We start from the raw sequence: 7868 nt of genomic DNA, 5'->3' as shown, positions 1-7868 counted from the left end.
GGAAAATGCTCACAGATGTCATCAATTGTGACGCGCCGATCGTTCCTCACGAATTCGTCAACTGAGCTCACCAGTTGGTCTGTAATGACAGACGGTCTCCCCGAACGCTCATCGTCGTGTGTGTTCCCCCTCCCCATGTTGAAGTTGCGACACCACCGCCGAACAGACGACTCGTCCATTACATTGTCTCCATACACCTCCTTTAATTGGCGATGAATATCACATGGGCGAACGTTTCTTGCATTGAGGAATTTAATCACTGCCCTCACTTCACAACTGGCGGCGTTCTCAATTTTTTTAAACATTGTAAACAATCACAGAAACAACACAGGCAATGCTAGCGTCACGCAACTTGGCTCAGAGAAGGCAGACAAGCCACTGAAGCTATCTGACCTCGTCCAGCGGCTACTCGCGTCGTCAGCACTTCATGCGGCACGAACGGGTACTACTTTCCGGATGACCCTCGTAGATACATACATTGCCCATACAAGCATATTTTGGTTTGGAATTGCTAATAACGTTACAACCACTATCACTGAGAACACAAAATATGGATGGTTGAAAAATGTTAAAAACCTCAATAAATTTTTAGAATAAGTATGTATTTATGAAACATAAATTACCATATATCTAATAAATCATTTACCGATGCATACTTTCCAAAGAGATCTTTGAGCATGGTTGAGAAACATTGATCAAACTTTGCTTTAGCTTTCTCAAAAATCTTTTTGTATTACATTATGTTTGAAAAATTTCATCAAACTCATAGTAGCAAATCAACATGGTTCAAGTCTCTGAAAACTTGAGTAAGCAACCTGAAGGTACACCCTAAGGAGGAAGGAAATGAGTCCATCATTTGGATTTTATTGGAATCCTATGTAGTTGAAAGATAATATCTCAATTCACAAAGTTCACGTATCACAGAGGTCATTGAAAGTTAATTAATATATTTCATAACTCTCTTTTCATACTGTGATTAAATACCATGCACAGCAACTATATTAAGCTATTAGGACCATTGTTTCATAATATTACTGACTCATATGGAATTCATTTTTTGAAAAGATTTAAATAATAAAATTTTTAATCTGGCTAACCCTAAAATTCTATTGTATTTTTTTGATTTTATCTTAATTGTTCATTTGTATAGCCCTAACTTTTCCAGACTGAATATAATAACCTTTTATTTATTTTCCACATCATTGGAGTGCAGTTAACCTTGGAGATAAACTGTCATAATTGAAAGTTAAACATATGAAATAATAATTCTTAGGGATGGGTAAAATTTGTAGAAACGTTTTAGTTCCACATTCACTAGTTAGCAACCAGAGTAAATTTTTATTTCTTCCATCATAGAATGTATACACCATTTGCAGCAGTAGTGTGCACTGAATTCAATCAGAAAGCAAGGGTAAAACCTAGAAGAGGATATAGGCGACGACCAAATTATTCTCAGTACTTGGATGATGATTTGCAGTCATCTACAATCATAGACCCTGCTGAGGTACCAACTGGTACACTTATGAAAGCAAATCCAAATATTCCATGGGATGAAGATACAGAATAATGTACCAAAATTCACAAAGCATTTGAAATAGGAATTATGAAGGATTGTGGTGAATGTATACCTGGGTAAATAAAATGCAAATTGATGCTTATCACTGCTGCAGAGCAGTTGAACAAAAATGGAAAGAATGTGTAGTAATTAATGACACTAAGATTGAATTAAATTGTAACGATCTCAAGCAAAAGTTCTTAGTGAATATACAGCATTGCCTTTACAGTTTACTTCTATTATTATATAAAAATATTAAACAAAATATGTGAAATCTTCATTATTCATAGGATGAAGCTATCTTCTGCTGACAAATTATTCATTTTTAGAGGGAGGGAAAGATGCAAGGGAACAGCACACTCCAACATTGAAAGTGTGGCAGGAGTGTCTGCTGTCAAATGCACTCTGAAGAATTTATGGGAACTTGCATAAACATAGTTGGTAGAGCCCTTGCCTGGTGAGTGGTCCAGTGTTCAGATCCCACATGTCATTTTTTTCCATGGAAATTTACTTCTTTGAAGTCTCCCGTACACGTTTCCTTACCTGTTTTCCTTTACCCTGTGCCCAATCTGTTATTGAAATTGCTTAGTGGATCTCTGTATGATTTGAATATTTGGTATATGTGACCATCATCCATCTTCTCTTGCGACTTTACACTCTACACATACACTCTTAGTCCTTCATCCACTCACGATCTATCAATAACTCACTGCTAGGTACAATCACACCCTATCATTCTTCGAACATCACCATTCATTTCACTTGCCAAGCTCTTCATTGTGGTTCAATGCAGCTAACCTCACAATTGAGTTCCTATTATTCTCAATCTTTCTCAAATTGTCTGAAATGGGTATCAGATGGATGCCCAGTTCAGAAAGCATTAACATGCTATCTTGGGCTTCCCCTTTCATTGAAGTTATTGCACAAATTAAGAGCCAAAGTCAATCTGGTGAATCCAGGTAAGGTCATTGTGTGTACTATTGACAATCATACGGGCTTAAAATAATACAGCTAGTGCACAAAATGATGTGTACTATATATGTAAAGAATAACTATGAGAAGGGAAGCATGAATGATAATTGCTAATATTAATAATGTAACATATTATTAAGTTACAATTACATAAAAATCATTCAAGCCAAATTTGCTGTTATTTATTATGTAAAGCATCCATGTTTAATGATTGTATCATAAATGTATTTATGACTAATGAATATGGCCAGAAGCTTTCCTTCAGTCAACTTCAAATACGATCCTGGAGGAGTGTAAAGCAGCTGCATGTGAGGACTATAGGAGGATAAGTTTAATTTCATATTCAGCTAAGTTAGGTCAGTAAAGTTCTAATTATCATCAAGTGAAGGTTGCAAAATAGTACAAACAACTGCCCAAGCAAAGATTTGTTTGGTTTTTGAAAGGGAAGACAAATGAATGATGATGACACTGCAGTAATGAGAACATTCATTTGTTGACTATGAGTAATTTTAAATCACAAAAATGAATGTTTCCATAATGCTTCGCGAAGAGGAATGTAACATAAATATTTTTGTTAAAAGGATGATGAAGTCAATTCCAGTTTTCTTGACAATTTTTTTTTTTGGTAGTTAAATCAAATTAATTCCTTCTCTCTTTCTATAAATGTTGTTATCCAGCCATATTATTCAAGTGTACAAGCTAATATTGTTTTATGTATTATTTTTTATGGGTTGCAGTAGTCAAGTGGGTAGAGCATTGGACTGCTGACCAGAGGGTCTTGGGTTCGATTCGCAGGCAAGGCACTCTGGGCACCTGCAGCTCCACCCAAGCTAAAGTGATTTTTCGGGTTCCAGGTGTTCCTGGGAAACTATAACCGGCACAGGGAAAGGAACTGGCCCCCCTACCCTGATGTGTGAATTTTCGCATACTGTGTAGGGCTTAGTACTGGGTGGTCTCTACCATCACCTACTAAACCGACCTTCGGGTTGATTACTGTGTTTATGGTTTTTTATATTATCTTTATCCACTTTGTGATCCATTGACAACATCCATTATGAATATGAACTGACTATTTCCCACAATTTTTTGTCTTGACTTTTTTACTGTACAATAAAATGGTGGGAAGTGCTGAGAGATATGTAGACTAGTAGACTGTGGAGTAACATGAACTTAGGTGAACTGGTAGATTGTAGGGTAGCGCTAATGTTCCCCTTAGTGATTTTTCCCCTTTTTTATTTACTTGCCTGGGACTGGTAGTCATGTTAACTCCAAAGGACAAGGTAATAGCAGGGTAATAGACCTACAATAAAAGGGGGACTGAGGGTAAGACATTCATCTCACTCTTGAGGCCTTGGGCATAGAAGATGTATGCCATTCCCTTGAATCCATACAGTATTAATGTAATTCGGAAAAAATAAGAGGTATTCAGATCCTGAAAATGATCTGATTTGCAATAATGGGAAATAATAGGTTATAAAATCTGAAACACATTTGGGCAAGTAGGTGTGCCTTTTGTTATTGCAATTTGCATTTTCTGAAACATCTTCGTACATGGCTTCAATAATAACTCAAACAATATTATCATTCAAATGCCAAATTCTAAATTAATTTCCAGATTCAGTTTCCCAGAAGTATTCTGCGATTCTACTTGTATTGTTTATTTCAATATAAAAGGCATTTAAATTATTGAAATGAAGTAGACAGTTAGTGACAAAAAAAATACTTTAATTTGCAACAACTTGTTGGTAACATTTACCTTCATTTCAATTGACATCAAATAGTTACTCATATCCATACAAATGGCCCACTGGGCTATTTGTACATCTAAATAGTCGACAAGATTAAATCAGAATTGAGACGATCGAGTCTCTCAAGTGAGTGTCATGACTCAAGTCATTAGGAATGAGATCATCGAGTCTTTAATGATCTCTTGGTGGTTAGGAATGTTTGGGACGCCTGACTGCGTTGCTGACTCAGAAGAAGAGCTTTCTCATGATGCCAAAACGCCTCAGAGAATCAAAGGACTCGCAGAGTTTACAGTGAGTACAAGCCTTCTTTTCATTAACCTATAGAGTCTAAAGTAGACCAGTTTCTGGCTCTTCCACCAAATAAGTGGGTCAGAGGACCTCTCCAAGTACCCCCGAAGATACTGGTCCACTTCAACTATTACAGCAGATGTTGGATGTCCCTTCTTTTGAGCAGCAGTTATGGAATCAAACTCCTAATTTCAAGAGGTTTGTGAGGGCCTCTGTTCTTCAGGTTCTGGTTGTTCAGGAATGGGTATTTGCCTGACTTTATTGTATAAGCCATGGTAAGCTGCCTTGAGCTTCATATATTAGGAAGAAGCCTGTCTTTTAAATCTTGGATCTAGTAAACATACAAACAAACTCCTCTCAATATGGACTTTATCTCCACATCTTTTAATCTCTTCTAGAGCCTCTACAGCCCATCTACCGATGGGGGATAATTTGTGCCCAAGTTAGAAGATAGTTCCTTGGTTGCTGGAAGCTCTGATGAAGGTGGGCCTGACTGTGATAGAGTGGGAGTAGAAGCCTCACAACTCATTCAAGTTGCCCTGAGATCTGTTGCACCAGTATGCTTCACGTTATTCATACAGACGGCATAAAGAAACATTTAATAGATTAAACTGATTTTTGCAAACATTTTTACTTAGTGTCAATATCATGACAGAGGAGACAGTGCCCTGATATGCCTTTGCAGATTGGACACCGAGCCACCTTTAATAGATAATGCAGCAGAGCAAAAGTTGCATTTTGCTCTTTCACTTCCACTTCTGGTGAACATCGCCCAAATGCAACTTCATTGGTGAGATTGCATATCCATATCTTGGAAAATCAAGAAAGGATCCAAAATTTTCCTGAGATATTCTGGTGCTCATGATTGCCTAGTGTATGGTCTCCCACTGAACTGGCCCATGAATTGATTGTATTATATATACAGCAAACTAAATATCTGCCTTTTCTAACCCCCCCATCGTATATACAAGGGGACCCTATTTTTCTCGAACAGATGGCCGTCCCCTCAACACAAACGCGGCGGGATCTTAAAAAGGTCCTGTCTGAGACAGCGTTTTTGGCAGTGCTTGCGTATTGCCTATGGCGCCACCTTTATGGAGGAAAGACATCTTCAATGTGCAGCCGGTGTCGGTTACTTTTTCCCTTCGAAAATCATTCTTTCCCGCAGTCGGTTCCGACGGCTCTCCCGGCCATCCTTCGGGGAATAAACAATCCTATGAATGCCCTTATGATATTCTTCTCTATCCCGAGTTTTCGTGGCAGTCTGGGCAAACAGACCAAACATAGTTTCCGAAATGCAAATGAAGGAACACAAGGGAGGTTTCGGTAGAATGAACGTGTCTAGCCAAATATCATGACGGCCTCTCTTAGAGTTAAGTTTAACCAGTGGATTAGGCTGTTCTTAACGGGTGCGTCGAACTCTCCCACAGAAAACAAATGTACGTACGAAAAATCTCCAAAAAGAGTGGACAGATGCAAAATTCAGAATATTAATTATTTGGCAGTCTTAACTCGCGGACTTCTGTGCTCAATAAATATATCAGAACTTATAATCAAGGGTAATTATATCGGGACCACCCCTCATAACTCCTACGAATTTCGAAAGGGCGCCTCACGATATCCGCCTATTATAATAATCTATTAGTTTTGTGAATTAGAAATAATGGAATGGAAACCAACTATTTGATGCACTTCCATGTTTGCAAAGTTAATTAAGTACTGCTGCTGATTAAGGTATGAATAACAGGTGGAAAGTGTTGAAGTTGTTTCGGTGATTCATAGGCCTTATAAAAGAGGATTTGTGAGGTTTATATTCAATAGGACTCCTTAATTTAAAAGGATTAGGGCGTGATATATGACCAATCAGTAAATAAATCAGTGCTAAAGAAGTTTTCAAGAGGTAGTTATATACATTGTGATTTTGGCAGCTAAAGTTTGTTTTATTCTTGCACTGCATCGTACAGAATGATTAAAAGTAAAGTTAATATTTTCGAAGAATGTTTAAAATTATGCCTCAAATGAAGTGTGATCAATGGAATTGTCATTATTCTCTGTCGTCAGATGAAAAAGAAAATTCAAAGGTCTGTTTAAGGGTCGAGCGGCCTCGGCCATTCCTACTTTATCCATTCGCTGTTGGCTCACTTAATATTAATCGGTACTTTTCGTTTGGAATGCAACCCGCAGTGGTACAAGGCGACTCAAAGGAATCACTCAAGTGAACGGGTCAATGAGGTGAGGCATTCCAATTGACTCAAGTCAGCAAATTGAATCATTCGGCCCACCTCTAGATTGAATATGGGTTGGTCGCATTAGCACCTCCTTTGTTCTCGCCGGTTATCCAAGACAGGTCATTGGCGTCATTTGATATATGAGAAGTGAAATTGTTAACTACTGTTAATGCGTATTGGAGTAAATTGCAAAATATTTATTACCGGAAGGTTTTTTGAAGCTATATAATAATTTAGATAATAAAATACAAACCACCATTTATCTTATAGAAAATTTTAAGAGCCTAAGTTGACTACCACAGTTTAAGAAGGCGATCTTACCCGACGTAACTTAAATACATATAAACAGCCGGTATCAAGTCTTTCACTTATCTGATGATAGATAGCAGCCTCATCGTGCACAAATGGCAGCGCGGCAGCTGTATAACACTTTGAAATAAATTATTTAATGCTTAGCTTGAAGGTTCCAGCCCCTTCGACATTTTTAAGAGCGGGCGTTGCAAACTTTCAAATGTAATAGAAGAAATAATGTTTATTTCATTCGAACCACACAAATTTAAAAAAATAGTTATTTAAGGCAGACATTCAAATAAATTCTCACTCTATGTGTCTGTAAGTGGAAATTAGAACGCATATTAATTTCATAAAGTTTATCCATGAAAGGTAATATATTACAGTGCTAATACAAATATTATCTCTATTCGTCAAATGCATTATTTAATGCAGATTTCACGATAATATTAATGACTGATAAAAATGGAGGGAACAAAATGAGATTTGTATGCATGTATTATTGAGCGAAAAATCCATATAAACTCATTCCAAAATGACGTCCCCAATGGCTCACTACAACATATTTCCCAATATATTTTGACAAACAGGAAAACATAAACATTTATTGGAAAAATTAAGACAACTGAGTATAAAAGAACAAGTAAACAATTGAAAAATCACACCCGGGAGAGTTACTCAATTATGACATCCTCCCTCCAACACTCATTCCTGAACTAACCCTACGAGAGACAATTTAATACGATACTTACTTAAACACTCATAAGTTCTTTATCTTCAAGTTAT

The sequence above is a fragment of the Hetaerina americana genome, unplaced genomic scaffold, assembly GCF_022747635.1.
Source record: "Hetaerina americana unplaced genomic scaffold, ioHetAmer1.1.p SCAF_1, whole genome shotgun sequence".
In the NCBI taxonomy this organism is placed as follows: domain Eukaryota; kingdom Metazoa; phylum Arthropoda; class Insecta; order Odonata; family Calopterygidae; genus Hetaerina; species Hetaerina americana.
The sequence above is the reverse complement of the archived record's forward strand: the minus strand, read 5'-3'. Positions refer to the sequence as shown.